Raw genomic sequence first — 19,942 nt, forward strand, 5'->3', positions numbered from 1 at the left:
TAAACTTGGGATGACCAGCAGATAGTAATTTTCATCTCCATACTGTTTTATAAGTTGAACAGTCCTTTTGATGGAGAGTTTTTTGTTTGACTTGGAGAGGAAACAGAGTTAAGACCTGATTTCATTTTGCTGGAATCCCACCACAGTGTAACCTTTAACCTGTATCTTATATTGGTGGAATGCTCTGTAACTGCTAATGAATCAGGACGACCACCTTTCGAAAACACTGGGTGCTTCTGGCAATTCCCAGTTTGTCATGGTAATGAGGGAGAAGTCTAAATTAAATTGAAGGATAATTCAATGATTTTATTTCATACAAATTCTTTTTCCTATTAAGCTGAAATTTGTACCTAGGTTATTAGGTAGCAGAAATTGAATTTTCTTACTCTTACTTCTCTCTGCATTAGTGGTGTTGATATGAAGAAAAGAAAAGAAAATATGGACAGGAAAATGGGTAAAAGACTAGAAGCAAGAAGCTGGATTGCCCATAAAATGGATAGTCAGGTTCTGAGTAATTGAATATTAACTGTTGTCTTCTTGATTCCCCTGCTTTTCCAGGGCACTGAGCCTTCTAAGAGCCTCTTGGTCGGTACAGATCTTCCTTGACTTATGATGGGGTTATGTCCCAATCAACCCATCCTGAGTTGAAAATATCGAAAGTTGAAAATATGTTTAATATACGTTACTTACTGGACATCATAGCTTAGTATGGCCTGATTTAAATGTCCCTATTTGTATTAGCCTGTAGTTGGGCAAATCGTTTAACACAAAGCCTATTTTATAATGAAGTGTTGAACATAATAAGGTGTTGAATATCTCATGTAATTTATTGAATACTGTACCGAAAGGGAAAACAGAGTGGTTGTTTGGGTGCAGGGTGGTTGCAAGTATACCAGTTGTTTATCCGTGTGATGGCGTGGTTGGTTGGGAGCTGTGGCTCACTACTCCTGCCCGGCATCACTAGAAAGTATTGTACCACATTGTGCTAGCCCAGAAAAGATCAAAATGCAAAGTATGGTTTCTACTCGGTGCATATGTGTTTGCACTGTTGTAAAGTTGAAAAATTGTTAAGTCCATCAAACCATTGTAAGGCAGGGACTGTGGGTATAGCTGTGTGCTCATGTTGCCTGTCCTGGTACCTTTCCTACCATGGCCAGCTTCCTTGCCTGTTTTCTTGCAGTGGTCACTTCAGACCTCAGTTCCTGCTCTTTGTTCTGAAGCCTTGCTTTTCATTTCAGATTGGGGGAGGGGTCAGGGGAGTCTAATGTACCGGAGATGCCTCGGAAATGAGAGCCTTGGATGAATTCCTGGGCCTATTGATCCACCGGCAGTTTATGCATCCTGACATTCATAATCTCAGTAGGCTGCTGATGTTCCTGATTAATGGGCCCAGGGGCTGTCCATCCGTCACTTCACATTAATTACTGAAGAGGTGTTTTTCCAGTGATTTACCTGACAACGGGCTGTGATAAATACCTCTAAGCAGAGTGGGCAGTGATTAATCATGGGGCCACACCCCTCCCCCCACTTTCCCTTCCCCCTAACCACAGGCCAGCACTGGGACCTGACCAAAGAGTGCCCCCTCCCCATAAGCTATCTATCTCCATAATTGCTTGTGGATGCATATTTATTGGGGCAATGGACCTGGCAGATAGCATTCTAGAATTTTTGCCAAAGATGATGAAAAATAAATCTTCCCAGTAGGAAGAGTAACTAATATGTTTTTACATGGGGCAGAAAAGTATATATGAGCTGCCTTTATGTTGCAGCTCATATATGTTTAAAGAAATCTAATAGAAATATTGCCCACCTACTCTGCATGTGCTCAACACTGTGGTAGTTGCTCTGTGAGCTTTAAAGGGAGGAGAAAGTACAGTTTTGATTTTCGTGATTTTCATAGTCTATTTAGGGAGAATCTGTGAACACATGAGAAATTAGAGAACATTTCAAGGCACTAATATAATCTTTGGAGAATTGGGATAGAACTCCAGGGTTTCAGTTCTTACTTTGGCCTTAGAAAATGAAATTTAGTAAAATACTTGAATATTGAGTATTTTCCATGTGTTGGGCACTTCATTCAACCCTGGAACTACAGAGGTGAGTGTGATGCAGCACAGAGCTTGGGGAGCAAAGTCTAGTGCCCTGGGCTTCAGTTTCTCAAGCTTTAAAATAAGCTTTTCTGGGAAGTTAAGTATTTTAAATTAATTTACAATTAATTAATTTAAATTTAAAATGATTTAAAATTACTTTAACTTCCACATTAATTTTTTTCTTGGAATATTTATTGAGTACTTGTGTTCCTGGAGATAGAAGAAGCAGGTGAAAAATAGCATTTGCCCTCAGGAACCTCTGTTACAGAGGTGACAGTCATAAGTGAAACATGTAAAGAAGAATATAAGGTAGTATATAATGTCATGAATACCATAGGTATGAATGCACATGAATTCACAGATAGGTGAAGTCAATGTGTCTTCAAATAGTTAAACGGAAACACTGGACTTGAGATAAGCCTTTTGAAGGAATAGTGACTAGGAGGTACTTTTAAACTGAGGCAGTTCAAAGAGAGCATTTGAGAAATTGGTGTGAACAGATCATGAGGCTATCCAGTGTAGAATGGAGGATGTGTGTCTGAGGTAATAGAAATATGATTAGAACGGTAGAGTGACACCATATTGTGTAGAACCTTGAATGCCAGTTAAGATGAATTTATATCTTGTAAACTCTAGTGAGTCACTAAGGTTTTGAGCAAGGGATTTTGAAAAAAAAGAAAAAAAAAAAAGGTGTGTTTTAGTAAAAAAAGTATTATATATTGATGTGCATAACATTGTTTGGAATTATCAGAGTATCTTAGAATATTCTCTGTGTCCTCTTTTCTAAAGTTGTTCGGAACAAAACTATCCAGATGAAAAATATAGTTCAGTGGGGCACCTGGGTGTCTCAGTCAGTTAAGCATCTGACTTCGGCTCAGGTCATGATCTCACAGCTTCCATGAGTTTGAGCCCCACATCAAGCTCTCTGCTGACAGCTCAGATCCTGGAGCCTGATTCATGTTCTGTGTTTCCCTCTCTCTCTGCCCCTCCCCCGCTCACGTTCTGTCTCTCCTTCAAAAAATACATAAACATTAAAAAAAATTTAAAAATATATATAGTTCAGTATATCTCCCTGAGTGCAATGCATAGATTGTCTGGTTTGGTTATACATAGAGAGTCGATAATAGAGTTGACAAAGGAGACTAAGTTTTACAGTCTTTACTCATGCTAAGTTGAGTAAGTCAGTGGTAGTTTTAAGTAATGACTGTAGAATTAAATTAGGAAAGACTGTAGCCTCAAGTTTTAAGAAACAAATTGATCTTTAGTCTTACTAATATAACTTCATTAAGGTTGTGCTAATTACTCACTGACTTCTTAAAGCCAAGAATAGAAATTAAAGAGCCAGTGCTGTCATCTATATTTTGGTATGAATTTCTAGAGGATGTGATTTTTTTTTCTTTAATAAAATTAAGATATAATTTTACATGCCATAAGAAAATTTACTTTTCTTAGAGTATATTGTATGAATTTTGACAAAAGCATGTAGTCCTGTAACTCCCACACAATTAAGATACAGAAGAGTTCCATCATTCTAAATATATGATGGAAGAATTCCATCATGCCCTTTTGTAATCAACCCCTCATCTGAACTCGAGCTTTTGGCACCTATTGGTGTATTTTCTGTCCCTCAAGTTTTGCCTTTTTCAGAATGTCTTATAAACGGAATTGTATTTCCCTAGTAATAAATGATGTTGAGCATTTTGTGGTGTGCCTATTTGCTGTTTTTATATCTTCTTTGGTGAAGTATTGTTCAAATTGTTATAGGATATTGAGTTTTGTGTGTCTGTTGTGTATTCTGGATAAAGGTCTTTATCAGATAGTCATTTTGCAAATATTTTCTCCCAGTCAGTGATTTGTCTTTTCATTCTCTTCACAGTGTCTTTGAAGAACAGAAGTTACATTTGCTGAAGTCCAGTTTATTGATTTAAACATTTTTTTCTTATTTATGGATCGTATTTTTGGTGTTGTATCTAATAAATCTTTGCTTAACCCAAAGTCAAAAAGATTATCTCCTATGTTTTCTTCTAGTAGTGTTACAATTTTAGGTTTTATATTTAGGTCTGTGATTCATTTTGAGTTAGTTTTGTATGTGGTGTGAGGTATGGATAGAAATTATCTTCTTGTTATCAGTAGGAAAATTTTAATCGTTTTAGCACCATTTATTGGACAGACTCTCCTTTTACCATTGAATTTCCTTTGTACCTTTGTTGAAAATCAATTGATCATATACGTGTGGGTCTGTTTCTGGATTCCCCCCTCCCCCCCATTCTGTTGGTCTGTATATTTACCCTTTCTCCAATACCACACTGGTTTAATTACTGTACTTTATCGTAAGTTTGACATAAGGTGGTGTAAGTTGCCTTAACTTTATTCTTTTTCAAAATTATTTGGGCTATTCTAGTGTCTTTGCTTCTCTGTATTTGTTTTAGAATGAGCTTGTTAATTTCTATAAAATTCTTTCTGAGATTCTGATTGAAATGTAAAGATAGTTTGGAGAGAATTGACATCTTAATATTGAGTTTTCCTATTCATGAACTTTATTTAGATATTCTTTGCTTTCTTTTATCAATGTCTTACAGTTTTCAGCATAGATTCTACATATATTTTGTTAGATTTATACTTAAGTATTTCATGTTTTTGAGTGCTGTTGTAAATGGTACTCTTTACATTTTTAATTTTTATTTGTTCATTGATAGCATATAGAATTACTACTTGTATCCTGTTACTTTGCTAAACTCACTTATTAGTTCTAGTAACATTGTTGTAAATTCTGTAGGATTTTAATTGTAGAAGGTTATGTCTGCAAAGACAGTTTTCTTTCTTTCCAGTCTGGAAAGACTTCTTCTTCTTCTTTTTTTTCCTTGCCTTATTGCATTGGCTAGAACCTTCAATTTCGCTGTTGAGTAGAAGTGGTGAGAATGATCATCCTTACCTATTTTTAAAAAATTTTTTTTTTTTAACGTTTATTTACTTTTGAGACAGAGAGAGACAGAGCATGAATGGGGGAGGGTGAGAGAGAGAGAGGGAGACACAGAATCTGAAACAGGCTCCAGGCTCTGAGCTGTCAGCACAGAGCCCGACGCGGGGCTCGAACTCACGAACCGCGAGATCATGACCTGAGCCGAAGTCAGACGCTTAGCCGACTGAACCACCCAGGTGCCCCCTTTACCTATTTTTTGATTTTAAGAGGAAAGCAGTTGATTTTTCACCATCAAGTGTGATGCAAGGTAGATGTTTTAATCAGCTATTCATTTTTGGTTTTTTTGTGGATATCCTTTATCAAGGTGAGGAAATTCACTTTTTTGTTCCTAGCTTGCTGACGGTTTTATTAGTCTGTTGTTATGGGAAGAGGAGTTTTATTAGCCTGTTGTTATGTCTTGTTATAACAAAAACGTTACGGCATTTTTGGTGGTTTGGTTCAGTCTCAGTTTTGAGTAGATACTTTCCCCTGATCTCAGGAGTGGGGCTTTTTCAGTAACCTTGCCTCGATTTGAGGGGTAGAGGTGTTTTTGTTTTGTTCACTTCTTGTTTTGTTTATTTTACCTACCTGCAGTGGGCCTTCACCTGCTGCCTCAGGGCAACAGGATTTGCTTCCTTTCCCCAGCCTTACTTAATTTCTTTCATGTAGGGGAGATAGGCAAGAAGGATCTAGGTACTTTTCCCCCATGAACTCTTATTTCTTTCTCCCAAGTCTGCACCACAAGGCTGGATTTAGACTTCTCTGTCTCTTGCTTAGTCCTTAGTCTTTCTTTTGAGCCTCTGAAGTCTGTGGGAAAGATTCTGTGAGGGGGTGAAAGTTCACCTCGTTTCTGTGTTTGCTAAGGGTTCTGTCTTCTCGCAGTCCACATTTGGCCTTTAGCAATTTTTAAAACATTTTAACTGAGTTCTTCATACTGGCTTTTATGGTGTCCATTGTTTACTACAGCTAAGGAAGCATTCATGTTCCATCTCTTCTTGAGGACCCTGTCTTCTCTCCTTAGATTTTGGGTTAGTTGCTTGTCCCAACTTGCTTCTCTGATCTTGCTTCTCTGATGAGCTCAAGAAAATTTGTGATTGTGCACAATTTCCACCTTTGTTTGTTTGTGTTAAGATGGAAATGACATTCTCCATCTTTCTACATCATAATCAGTGTCCAGAAGTTCTGTTTATTTAAGGATGTGATTTTGACATGGGATTCTTTTGTTGATCAGAATACCATTTAAATCTGTCCTTTTCAATTTCTACCCCCCAAATTGTTATTTTTGTTTCTTCTTTCATTCATTCATTTTACCCAAACAAAAAAATTGTTTTTGATTCTGTGCTATATGTCCAGGCACTGTACTAAGTGTGGGGGGATATAGTGATGGACAAGGAGACGTAATTCCTTCTATAATGAACATACAGTGCAGTGGTAAAGACCAGACAACTAAAGAAGTAATTGTAATCAAATATAAGAGCTGTAACAGGAGTGGTGTATGGCAAAGGTCTAATCTAAAATGATTAAGTAAAGCTCTCAAGGAAACAATGAATAGAGGCCTAAAGATTACGTAGAAATTAGGCAAAGTTGGTTAGGCTGCAGGGAAGTAGACTAGGTAGAGGGAAGAGATTGTGTAGAGACTAAGATGAACCCTGCCCCCACCCCCCAAGCGAATAGTGTGGAGAGTTCAAGAATCTCGAAAGAAGTTTGCTGTGGCTGTATGGCATATAAGGACAGAAGTGACAAAAGTTAAGAGAAACTCATTGGGAGCCAGGTTAAAGTGTCTTGTAAAGGGGCATTTGGGTGGCTTAGCCTGTTAAGCGTCCAACTCTTGTTTCAGTGCAGCTCACGATCTCTTGGTTCTTGGGATCAAGCCCCACTTAGTGCTCTGTGCTACAGTGTGGAGCCTGCTTGGGATTCTCTCTCTGCCCCTCTCCCATGTTCATACGCATATGTGCGCGCTCTCTCCCTCTCAGATATTAAAAGTCTTATAAGCCATGTTTAAAAATTGATTTTATCATAAGAATGATGGGGGGGGGACATCTGAGTGGCTCAGTTGGTTAAGCATCTGACTTCAGCTCAGATCATCATCTCACAGCTTGTGGGTTCAAGTCCTGCATCGGGCTCTGTGCTCACAGCTCAGAGCCTGGAACCTGCTTCGGATTCTGTGTCTCCATCGCTCTCTGGACCCCTTCCCTGCTCACGTTCTGTGTCTCTCTCAAAAATAAACATTAAAGTTTTTTTTTTTTTTATTAAAAAAAAATGATGGGAAGTCATTGAAAGGTTTTAGGGAGGGGGATGCCTGAGCAGCTAATTGTAAGGGTCATTCTTGATGCAAGGTGAAGAATGAATGGAAAGGAAGCAACACAGAGAGACTGGTTAAATGGGTTTTTATAATAGTCTAGGCATTTGTGTGAGTGAGTTTAACCTAGAGTATCTTCAGGGATGGGGAAAACCAGACAGATTAAAGAGATACTCAGGTGTAAAGATCAGTGGAACTTGTCAAATGATTGAATATAGATAGAGAAGACTTTTGAGGTATATCCAGTAAAAGTCTTGGTATGTTTCTGCAGGACCTTCAGATTTTCTTTTTCCCTAAGAGAGAAAGGAAGAAAAGATACTTGGTTTACTTTAATAAATACCACCATTCATGGCCCATGATTCAAAATTCATTGAGGTTGTGGGTGGAAGTCAGTCAGAAAAGAAGAAAAGGAGAAAAGGAAACAATGTGTAAGCTATGGTGAATAAAGTTAGTTCTTTTCCCCCCGATTGTTTTTGAGAATTGAGAAAACCAGAAGACAGTTTGATTTCTTCACTGTTAATGTTTAGCCTGTTGGCACATAAACAAATAAAATCTGCAAACTGGCTTCCTTGCTCTTTTGGAACAAAAATAGTGTATAATCGATCTTCTGAAAGAGCTGTTCCATGCAGAGAGAAATTTACTATATTTAATCACGTAATTTCCTTGTTTTTCCCAGATGTTTTTACTCAACATTTAGTGTGGTAAATACTACAAAAACCTTTAGAACTAGCATTAGAGAGGTCAAGTCTTCTAAGACTCCAGTGTCACCAAGGTAGTGACCTTTACTACCAACAGTTGTGGCAAATTTTATACAGAACACGGTGGATGCCAACAGTGTTTTCATGGTATTGGAGCAGCAAAGTCTTAAGTTTTAGAAAAGGGAAAGTTAGTGATAAACAGCCCCTGTATGATTCAAGATTTCACTGGTTAGGATAGGAAGGTATGTGTAGAGCTCATGAAGGTAAACAATTTTCCTTATTTTACTTCTCAGAATGATGAAGTTAAAAATAATATGGTGTGTTATCACAATGTTAATAGGCAGTGGGATTCAGAAAATTCAGAGCTGTTTTGATGAGGATATGATATGGGGTGCAGAGTTTTGAGCAGTTATTTCAGTGCTTGAATATCAGTCAAAGCAAGGTTTCAATTCTAGCTCCAATACTTACTAGCTAGATGTGCAACCTTAAGTCTTAGTGGCTTTATTTGTGAAATGGTAATAGTTGTACATACCTCAAGAACTTGTTTATGATTGTTAAATGAGATAATGTATATCAACACTTAGCATAGTACTTCATTCATTGACTTCTTTTGTGCAGCACAAATTTAAATTATGTTGCCATGTATAGTTCTTTAAACCCAACATATTAGAAGGTTTTTGTAATCTCAGAAACATTCATAGTCTTAGTGCTTTTTAGTGTTTCTCATAATTGGAATAATCCGTATGTTAACTGTAAAAATGAGTAATACTTACAAAATAGAGGGCATCATTTCTTTGATGGTGGTAGTAGTACATTGTGGTATGCAGGAATGAACTGGGTTTGGAGGATAGGCCTTTAACCTGGCTCTGGTTTAATTTTGCTCTCACTGTTAGTTTGCATATAAGATCTCTTTCTGTAAATAGAAATGTGCATGTGTCATATACAAGTTAAGAAAGGTGAAAGGTCTGTTTAGTAGGAAATTAGCTAATGAATTGAATTTAAAAATAGCACAATGATAAAGAATTCTTAACTTTCATTGAGAGTACACATACTTTCATGTATTCAGAGTCTCAAATTAAGGAGAAACATCCAGATTAGTACTACTTTGTGTTAGGAACATTTATTGTTCTATGCATTTATTTACCTATCATTTATTGAATGCCATCCATTGCCAGGAATGGTGCTGGGCACTGAGGATCTAACATTGATAAGGCTTTTCTTGCTTTCAAGGAGCTCAAAGTATCATTGAGAGTCAGGTGCGCTAATAATAGTTTGGTATGGCAGCAGGGAGCAGAAAATACCTACCCCACATTTACTCAGGGAATGTTTATTGAAATTTGCAACGTGCAGCAGGCATTCAGAGAGATCATTTAGGGCTGCATCTTAAAAAGAACAGTCATCCTTGGCAAGTAGATCTTCAAAGGGTAATGGAGAGTCTTGGATTTGGACTCCCTGTAGAATAGGCACAGTGTAATTTCAGACAAGGCTAGACCCCTGACAACTTCCTGGTCAGCTTTGTCGACCCACTGGTGCTCCTCTGACTTTTCACTTCCATGACTCAATTTTGTTTTTTGGAGCAGCTTTTGAAATAGTGAAAGGAGGTAGTTAAGGCTTCTGATCTCCTAGACATCAGCTAATCGATGCAGTTATCCCTAATGATTTTTTTTTTTCCCCAGGGACTTGTCAAAGATATTAAAGTGGAGGGTACTAAACACACTGGGTTTTTTATATTGTCATAAGGCAGCAAAGCATATTGCCAAGAGAGTTAGGAGCACACACACTGGAGTCAGATAATCTACATTAGAATCAGCCACATTCTAGTTCTTTGGCCTTCGATATATTAATTAACATCCCCTTGGCTAGGTTTTCTCATCTGTAAATTTGGATTTGTAATAATACTGCTTTGTAAGGTTTTTGGGAGGGTTGAGTGAGGATGTTACTATTATGCATATCGTCAAATAAGCAAATAATATCTGATCAGGGGCCAAAATAGGCATCATAAAGTTCACATATTAAAGTTCGTACACTTTGCTCAAATAAGAGGCATCTCCGATCCTTACTTACAACTTTTATTCTTATTTTGTATATACTTTGAACAATGGAATTTACAGCACTCATTATATTGAAAGAAAGAAAAATGCTTAGAGTGGCAAGAAGTGACAGGTGGAGAAGAGACAGAAACAATAAAAACAGGTGTACTGTACTAAAAAACAGTTATCTGGAGGTCACAATATAGTGTTGTGTGTGGGCTGAGAACAGCCTTTCACAATGAATAAGGCCTTTCTGTGTTACTTTATATATACACGGCCAGTTTAGCAGTTTAGATAATGCTTTCCATTAATGAATCTGTTTCCTGTATACCTTTGAGTAAGGTCTATGTAAGGTGCCCTGAATGAGTGTCTACTTGGTTGGAAACTTACTTTTTCAGTCCAGGTGTGTTAAAAGAAGGTGTAGAGTAATCGCTTCAACTATAGGTACTAATGTCACAAATTACTGTCTTTATTCTGTTAATTTGAAATGTAACCTATATTTTGTAAGCCCGGTATTCAAACCAGAAGTGAGAATAAACCTTCAAGTGGATGTAGGAATTATTTTGTGTTTTCAAGTATAAAATATGTCATTGTATTAACTAGTGCAAGTGCATTTACGGAAGGATGCGTTAAGAAAACTACAGCAGCAGCAGTTGTGGTTCATTAGCAGATTTTATAGTTTTTAAATATGAAACCATTTCTCTGCTGTCCAAGTATAATTTTTTATGTTATTATATCACACACAAGTGCCTCTGTGTTGTGTTTAGGTCAAGCATATTTTAAAGTGAATCTCTTTTGCAGAAGGACATTTCTTGGTTTTTCATTTGTGGAAATGTGCTCAACCATGGAAATAGAGGACCTTAAAGGTGTGGAAAGATTAGGTATAGTCCTAATTTTATTATTTTGCTAAACACCTGTAAGGTGGTATAACCTTCTGATGTTTTACTCATGTTTTACTTTCCGTTTTAGCTTGCTCTACAACAAAAAATCCCCATCATTTGACATAGAGAATGTTTTCTGTGCCTGCTGTGAAAATTTCTGACATGATTATGCTGTTTAGAATAGTATTCTACAAATTCAGTCAGTAAAACAACTTAGTGAATAAATTGATTTTAAGTTATAAGAATCTAAATTTTTTTCATTAAGGTAAAATAAAATAGATTAAAAAAAATAAGATCAGTGCAAATAGTAAAGATATTAATATGGGACTTTTTGTCAGTCTCATCTATGTATGTGAATCTGTACTGTGTCATGATGTGAAAGGTCTTGAACTGGAGTACAGGAAAAAATTTGAAGAAAACTGGCTTAGCAAGTCTAACAGGAATCTGTGCTCATAGCAGATAAGTCTCATTCACAACGCTTTTTAAAAACTTTTAGGTCTAGAAAAATATGCAGCAGTATGTTAATAGTGACTATTTAAGGTGAGGATACAGCTTTTTTATTTGTAGGTTTATTTTATAATGCTTTTGCATTAAGGAAAATACAAAAAAACACCTTACTTTTTTAGTTAGCTTTATACTTTATTAAATATTTTCTTAAAATGAGATTTTCTTCTATCACAGACCTTTGAGCCATCTATTATCTTCAAAAAAGTAACCTGTTTAAAGAAATCCCCCTTTTTTTTCTTTTACTTAGAGACTTCATTCTGCAGGTAGTAGCCCAGAGTGACCTAGATAAAGAACTTTGTAATCTAGTTTTGTTATCAGAACACTGAACACTCTATAAAAGTTTATAAATGAATACTAACTGCTACATTCCCAAAATCATCATCCAGTACTGCAAAGTTATATATGCCCATTGCTGAAAAAGTAGAATTTATATGTTTGTGACTGAATTCAAATGACTGAAGAACTGATTTTGTACAGACTTGAATGAATCCTGAACTTTGCTAAGGTACAGGTAACTTTTTTTGTTTTTACTTCATTGCTGAACTTTTATTTATTTTTAAATTTTATTTAAATCCAAGTTAGTTAACATACAGTGTAATAATGATTTCAGGAGTAGAATTAAGTGATTCATCACTTACCTATAACACCCAGTGTTCATCCCAACAAGTGTTCTTCTTAATGCCCATCGCCTTTCTGGTCCATCCCCCACCCAGCACCCTTCCAGCAACCCTCAGTTTGTTCCCTGTATTTAAGAGTCTCTTATGGTTTGTGTCCCTCTCTCTTTTTATCTTATTTTTCCTTCCCTTCCCCTATGTTCATCTGTTTTGTTCTTAAATGCCACAAGAGTGAAGTATTTTATCTTTCTCTGGCTTATTTCGCTTAGCATAATACACTCTGGTTCCATCCATGTTGTTGCAAATAATAAGATTTCATTCTTTTTCATCATCAATTCATATTCCGTTGTGTGTGTGTGTTTGTGTGTGTGTGTGTATAATGTATATATATAGTACATATATATACATAATATGTGTATATAAGTATAATATATATGTATTATATTTTTATACCACTTCTTTATCCATTTGTCAGTTGATGGACCTTTGGGCTCTTTCCATAATTTGGCTATTGTTGATAGTGCCGCTGTAAACATTGGGGTGCATGTGCCCCTTTGAATCAGCATTTTTGTATCCCTTGGATAAATTCTAGTAGTGCAGTTGCTGGGTTGTGGGGTAGTTCTATTTTCAATTTTTTGAGGAACCTCCATACTGTTTTCCAGAGTGGCTGCACCAGTTTGCATTACCATCAATGGTGCAAAAGTGTTCCCCTTTCTCCACATCCTCACCAACATCTGTTGTTTCCTGAGTTGTTAATTTTAGCCATTCTGACAGGTGTGAGGTGGTATCTCACTGTGGTTTTGATTTGTATTTCCCTGATGATGAGTGATGTTGAGCATTTTTTCATGTGTCGGCTGGCCATCTGGATGTCTTCTTTCAAAAACTGTTTATGTCTTTTGCCTATTTCTTCCCTGAATTATTTGTTTTTTGGGTGTTGAATTTGATTAGTTCTTTATAGATTTGGTACAAGTAACTTTTAGGAAAGATGTTGAATATGTGAACTTGATCTTTGTAGAAATACCGAGGCTCAAGGTATCTTAACTATCCTGAGGTGAATAATTGAGCACTTCAGAATATCACATTCTACTTAACACTACCCTTGTGTTTCTAACAATGACAGAGGAAGTATTGATAGATTTTCTAATCTTATAGTTGCTAATTTTTTGCTCCAGAATTTGAAAATTATTGTAAATGTGGCTTTACTACAATTGACTACCCATCCTGCTCACCATAATTGGTTTCTCCTTTTCTGTTGTTGGATCATTGTTTCTTACCTTGTATTTGTTCCCTAACCCATTCCAGAAGGTATTTATCTCTTCAACTCAACTGAAACCTTTGCAGTGTCACCAACAACCTCTTTCCTGCCAAGTCCAGTTGAAGATTCTCAGTTCTTCCTACTTGACCTTTCAGCATTTAATACAGATGACTGTTCTTGCCTTTTAAAATATTTTCTTCGCTTGGTTTCTGGGATACTACATGCTTCTGTTCTTCCTGTTTTCTTCTTCATTCTCCTTTGCTGGCCACATCTCCTCTTCCTGACATGTAAAGGTTGTAGATGGCTCAATCCCTCTGGCCTCTTTCTCTGTTACCGCCTAGGTGGTCTTACTCTGTTCCTTGGCTTGAATCTTTATGATGATGACTCCTAAAATTTTATCTCCCAATTCTTGCACCTCCCTGAGCTTTAGACTTGTATTTCTGATTGCTTCCTTAGCAACTGCACAAGATGTCCAACAAGTGTTCAAATTTAAAATGCCCAAATCACAACTCTTGATTCCTCTTTTCCTGTTTCCTTCCCCCAGTCTTCCCTATCTTAGTAAATGTAACTGTCTTCATCCAGGTTGATGAGACCAAAACTCTCCCAAGTGACTCCTCTTCCCTTCACGTCCCATATAGTTATCCCACCAAGTTTTTGTTAGCTTTGCCTTCAGTGTATATCATTAATCTGGCTACTCTTGTGACCTCCTCTTGAAGTAGACATGCTGCATACCTCATAGTTCTTAGACTTCTTTTAAAAAAAATTTTTTTCAATGTTTATTTTTGAGAGCGAGCGAGAGAGAACGAGAACGAGCAGGGGAGGAGCAGAGAGAGAGGGAGACACAGAATCTGAAACAGGCTCCAGGCTCTGAGCTGTTAGTACACAGCCCAACGCGGGGCTCGAACTCACAAACCGTGAGATCATGACCTGAGCCAAAGCCAGACGCTCAACCGACTGAGCCACCCAGTTGCCCAGGTTCTTAGACTTCTTTACAGATTTTCCTTCTTCTGCTCTTACCGTTTGTAGGCAGTTGGCTCACATTTTTGCCAGAATGATCTTTAGCAAAGTTAAGTCAGGTCATGTCCTCTTGCTGAAACCTTCTAGTGATTTCTCAAAATATTCAAAATAAATTCCACATTCCCTTGGCCTGCAGGCCCATACTTGTTCTGGCCCTTAGCTGTCTCATAGTGCCCCTTCTTAACCCTGTTGTTACCAAACCTGTTTTCCTGTTATTCCTTGAATGTTTCAGGCTTGTCTTGCCGTAGAGCTTTTTGCACTTGCTCTTCTTTTTCCTAACATTCTCTTTTCCCCGGGTAATTTGTGTGACTCAGTTCACCTCAGGTATTGACTCCTCAGAGTGGTACCCCCTGCTTTACCGTACAGTTTTCTCTTCTAAAATAGCAACACACCCCATCACTCTGTGTCTCTGTCCCTGCTTCATATTACTTCATCACATTTATCGCTATCAGACATTATGTGTTGAAATGTTTATTTTTTGTCTCCATCATTACAGTGTAAGGTCCATGAGGCCAAAGACTTTGCTTTGTTTCATTGTTGTGTTCTCAGTGCCTACGATGGGACTCGGTACATAATAGTGTTCAGTAAATGTTTGTGGAATGAATAAATGAATGGAGCCCCAATTCATTTGGGGAGGTTAGGGGTGTATCATCTGTTGAGAAGTCTCACTTGTCATGATTGAACCAGGTATTTATTTAGAGTCAGATGTAGTGCTGTAGCATTGTAGATACAAAGATAAAAAGATACTAACCCTACACTGAAGGAACTTACTGTTCAGAAGAGAGCCAGATATGCAAACACAAAACTGTAAAGCAATATGATAATTGTTTTAATGAAGGTATATGTAAAGGTATATAGTGGGAACTTACGGATAGTACCAGAGCATATCAGGGAGAGTCAGTGACAAAGTTACAGAGGAGGTAACCTTTAAGGTGAGAGTTGAAGGACAGGTAGGAGGCCATCAGGCAAGCATCTAACAGAGATGTAAGTCACAGAGGTGTGGGAAGGCAGCTGGGCATGATTCTGGTACTGCTAGGAGTTGGAACTGATGAAATAACAAAGTCTGAAATTAGGAGTGGCTGGAGATGAAATTCGGCACATAGGTAGTTTTAAGGGTGGCAGGAGAGTTAGATCACCTAGGGCCAAATACGCTATGCAAGATACTTTAAAGTTTGTGATAAAGAACCACTGAGGAATTTTGAACAAGGAAATGACCAAGTCTAATTTGTGTTTTAGAAAATTACTGGAAGCAGCGTAGAAGTAGAATGAACAGGGCTTGGTAATTGATTGAAATGTCAGGAATAATGACTTCCAGGTTGCTGGTGTGAACAACTGGGTTGACAGTGATACCATTCCCCCAGCTGTGAAACTGGGGAGGGAAGAGCAGTGAATCTGAGAGGATGGCTAGAATTTAAAAGTACAGTATATAATAATTTTAGTGCTCAGGAGTCTGTTAGTTTACTTGTGTCACTTAATATATTTTGTATATTACATTTAATTATAAACGTTATTAAACTTCTAAGATATTTTTTATTTCTTACAAATGGACATATATGATGCTGAACTGAAGGATGTTGGCATCTCTTAGTTTTGCCAGTTTGCAAGTAGACCAAAGAGAATAAGAATGCTCTTGACAGAATAGTAAAACAAAGGAAGTTGTTTTATTAATATGCAAAGAAATGATTCAAAATGTAGGCCCTTGACAGTTTTAAACATACATGAAAAAATGCTCTTAAATTTGAGTTGAGGATAACTTTTACTACAGTTATGTTTTTTAATCAGTTTTATTTTCTGATTTATGAAATATAAGTAGACTTTACTTATTTTGATGCTTTTTTTTTTATCATCATGAACTTACGAAACATTAAAGTGTTTTTGTCTGTGTCAGAGATAAGCTTATCTACACATTTATATTTTAGTTGATTTCTTGGTTTAGTATATTTCCTTGTTGTTGAAAGTGGAAAATTCTGGAACAGGCAAGATATAAGAGGAAAAACACACTGTGTTTGTTCTTGTGGTGTTAAGGATATGGCAAAATCTTAGCCGAGTGCTATCACATTACATATGTATCATAGACCACAAATGGGAGCCACATATGTAATTTTAAATTCTCTGATAGTGGCATTTAAGACTACAAAAACAGATGAAATTAACGTTTTTTATTTAACCCATTGTATTCAAAATAGTATCACTTCAACATATATAAATTTAAAAATATTAATGAGACATTTTATTTTTGTTTGTCTATTTATTTATATTTTTGGTGTACCGGGTCTTTGAAATCCAGGGTTTATTTTACATGCACAGCACATCTCAGTTTAGTCTGGTCACTTTTCAAATGCTCAATAGCTACATGTCGCTGGTGGCTATGTATTGAATGGTGTTGTTCTAGATCATTCCTAGACCAAAAGGTAGAAGTTGCTCAGCATTTTGCAACATTTGAGGGTATCTTTCCAACATCAAGTAATTTATGTACTATGTGTTTTATTTATTATACTGTCAGGTATATTAAAGAGGCCGCTCTTTTCTCCATGCATCATTTTCCTACTCACAGTACTTTTGTCCAATAAAGGTCTGTTTATCAATTTTCATTGCCTTTTCTTTCTCCTACAGCAATTTATGGTACTGACCTCTTATACAAAAATGATAGCATATCGTTAAATTTTAGGGATTTTGTTTTTAATTACAAAAAATACTACATTTATTGTAACAAACTTCAAACAATACAGAGTATATGTATAAAAAGATAGTTAAGTAATCCCTAATTCTTTTTCATCTTTCATTTTCTATTCTCTGAGGTGTAAACCACTGTTTTCAAAGGACGATATCCTATCTGTTCTTAGGAATATACATTTATGAGAAATTCTTAAAGTGAGGAAACTGATACTTGGGAAATACCTCTTAAAGTGGACCTATTTAAAATGAAGACTAAAGCTTCTTAGTAATAAATAAAAGATTTGTTTGGGACAATTTTCTGAAATAAAAACATTTATTTTACCACATATTTAGTAAAATTTGGGTTTTAATTATGGCTGTGCTAATTCTCAATTAAGAAGGAATGATACATTGGTACAATTTTTCCACTAAAATTGTGTGATAGTCTGATAGCATCCTTCACTTTGTTTGACTTTCTTAGTATTTATCATACAGACTAGACTAGTGCATCAGTTTTAGGAAAACTATTGAGAGCTTTAGCAGTTTCTCAAGAGATTTTTCGTAATCCTTTGACGTTTCCTTTCTTGTTTTTTATTCTGTCATCATCCTTGATGCATTCCGTTTTTCAGTTGTTACTGGTTTGATTCAGCCAGATCTACATTCCCCAAGGGTTTTGCTGTGGAATGAGTACTTCCTTCAGCATTATTTTCATAGACTTCATGAAATCCTACACTCTTTTCAAGATTTGTATTTTCACTTTACAATTGAGTTGCATTGTGTTTAGTTTGTATTTTTGGGTGTTTAAAACATTAGACTGTTGGTAAGAGGTAGATAGGCAAAACCAGGATACATCGTTGCAGTAGTTGTTAGTGTTAAGTAGAAATGGATCTTATAGGTGGTCAAGGCACATTTGAATATTATTTTATTATAAGGGCTTTTGATTCTCTCTGCAAACTTGTAACTTAAGGAACTGAACTGCCTGTTTAAATAATAGCTTTTATTGAGACTTTACCATGACTGGAAAATTTGTATTCATGTATCATTTTATTTAACCTGTTCAGTATGCCTATGAAATAAGCCTGTTATTATAATACCTCATTTTATGCTTTGAGTAAACTGAGGCTTACAATGGTAACTTTTGCCCCAGTAAAGTTATTTGTCTAATAAGGTAAGGGCTAATCAAGTGTGGAGCTGGGATTCTAACCCAGGAAACCAGCCCATATTGACTGCTCACTCATGTACACGCGCACACACACACACACACACACACACACACGTGCAAAAAAAAAAAAAAAGGATTGAATTGTAATTTTCTTTTTTTAACTTAGTATTATGTTTTGGTATAGATTCATTGTATGGATGGGCCATAATTTCAAGGAATTACCCCTGTTTAGATTGTTTGCAGTTTTTGTTTATTTTTTATTTTGCTAATGTTGCTATTCTTGATAACTAAGAAGCTTAGATTATAATAACCGTGTGGGAAATAGAGGAGAGGAGGCATTGGGCCTGGGAGAGATGAGTTAGAAACTGGGTTCACTTCCTAAAGCCTTAACTTCACAGAGTTGTATCCCACTCAGAGGATGTACTAGGAAAAAAATTACTCAGTGTTACAGAAAGAAAATAAGGAAGCTTGTCTATTTTCAGCTGGGTTCTGAGTGAAGGGAAAAAGTGTTCTGAGATTTTGTAGCTACTGTTTTACCTCCATGTGGTTTGTGTTTCATACATAGAATTTTACTGAACAGTCCAGAAAAATCTAACTCTTAAAAATAGACATTAATGTAGAACCAGTTCATAAAAGAACATTTACAGTCTGGCTGAATGAAATTCCCACAGATAAAGCCCCACTGAGGTTGAGCTCACCACCCACCCAAAATTACCAAAAGAAGAAGAAGAAGAAGAATCATGCCAAGACACATCAGAATTAAATCCTCAAGAATTTCAGAAAGTAGAACTATTACATAATAAATATTTAATATTATAATAAAAATTGAAGTATAAAACTAATACAAAAGTAAATGCCACAATTGTAATAATAAACATTAAAAAATAAAATGGAAATGTTAAAAATGATTAAAGGTAAAAAGAAAACAAGTATCAGAACAGTATCAACACAACTATTAAAAAAGCATAAGACCAGGGAGATCAGGGGAGGGTGGGGGTAAATAGGACTTATATAATAAAACCTTAGTCATTAAAATGTAAAAACTGATAGGATAGGATAAAATGCAGAATATGCAAATTTGAAGAGAAAACTAGTGATGTGGAAGGTGAATCTGAAGGTATTGCCCTGAATGAATAGAATTGGTAAAAGACTCAGAGATAAAATACTCAAATTCAAGAAGCACAGTGGTGTTCTAGTAGAAAAATAATACTAAACACGCACTTAAAACACATAGTAGACACTTGAACACCAGGTACCTAAGAGAATATCAAGAGAATCACCAGAGAAGAAAGAGATTACCTACAAAGCAATGACAGACTGACAACAGATTTCCTAACAGTAACAACAGAAGTCAAATCTATTAAAGGATGGGAGCAGTGGAAAGATATTTTCAGACAAAAACTACAAGTACATATGGAAGATAGTGTGAAATGAAAACACCTGTACAGTTGTTTAGGAGACAGATACAAATAATAGTTAACTTTAGGTATTGAGAGAAGCACTCATGTTAAAATGCTAACAGACTAGAAATAAGAGTATGGAGCCTTTTGAGCAGTAGGGAAACAAACAAACAAACAACTTGGTCAATCTTTTTTTTTTTTTTTTTTTTTTTTTTTTTACGTTTATTTTATTTTTGGGACAGAGAGAGACAGAGCATGAACGGGGGAGGGGCAGAGAGAGAGGGAGACACAGAATCGGAAACAGGCTCCAGGCTCCGAGCCATCAGCCCAGAGCCCCGCGTCAGGCTCTGGGCTGATGGCTCGGAGCCTGGAGCC

The 19,942-nt window shown here is 36.4% G+C and overlaps 1 protein-coding gene across 15 annotated transcripts in view; it reads left to right on the top strand.

Annotated features, from left to right (window-relative positions):
- Nucleotides 1–19,942, top strand: part of R3HCC1L (R3H domain and coiled-coil containing 1 like) — a 95,157-nt gene that overhangs the window by 34,193 nt on the left and 41,022 nt on the right. Inside the window, exon 3 of one of the 15 annotated variants that reach the window (XM_049645540.1) lies at nt 10,878–10,957. The exons of the other annotated variants lie outside the window; for them this stretch is intronic. The gene's annotated coding sequence lies outside the window, so the exon portion shown is untranslated. The remainder of the gene's footprint in view (nt 1–10,877; nt 10,958–19,942) is intronic. 15 annotated transcript variants of the gene reach the window in all.

Source organism: Panthera uncia, chromosome D2, assembly GCF_023721935.1.
Source record: "Panthera uncia isolate 11264 chromosome D2, Puncia_PCG_1.0, whole genome shotgun sequence".
Classification (NCBI taxonomy): Eukaryota; Metazoa; Chordata; class Mammalia; order Carnivora; family Felidae; genus Panthera; species Panthera uncia.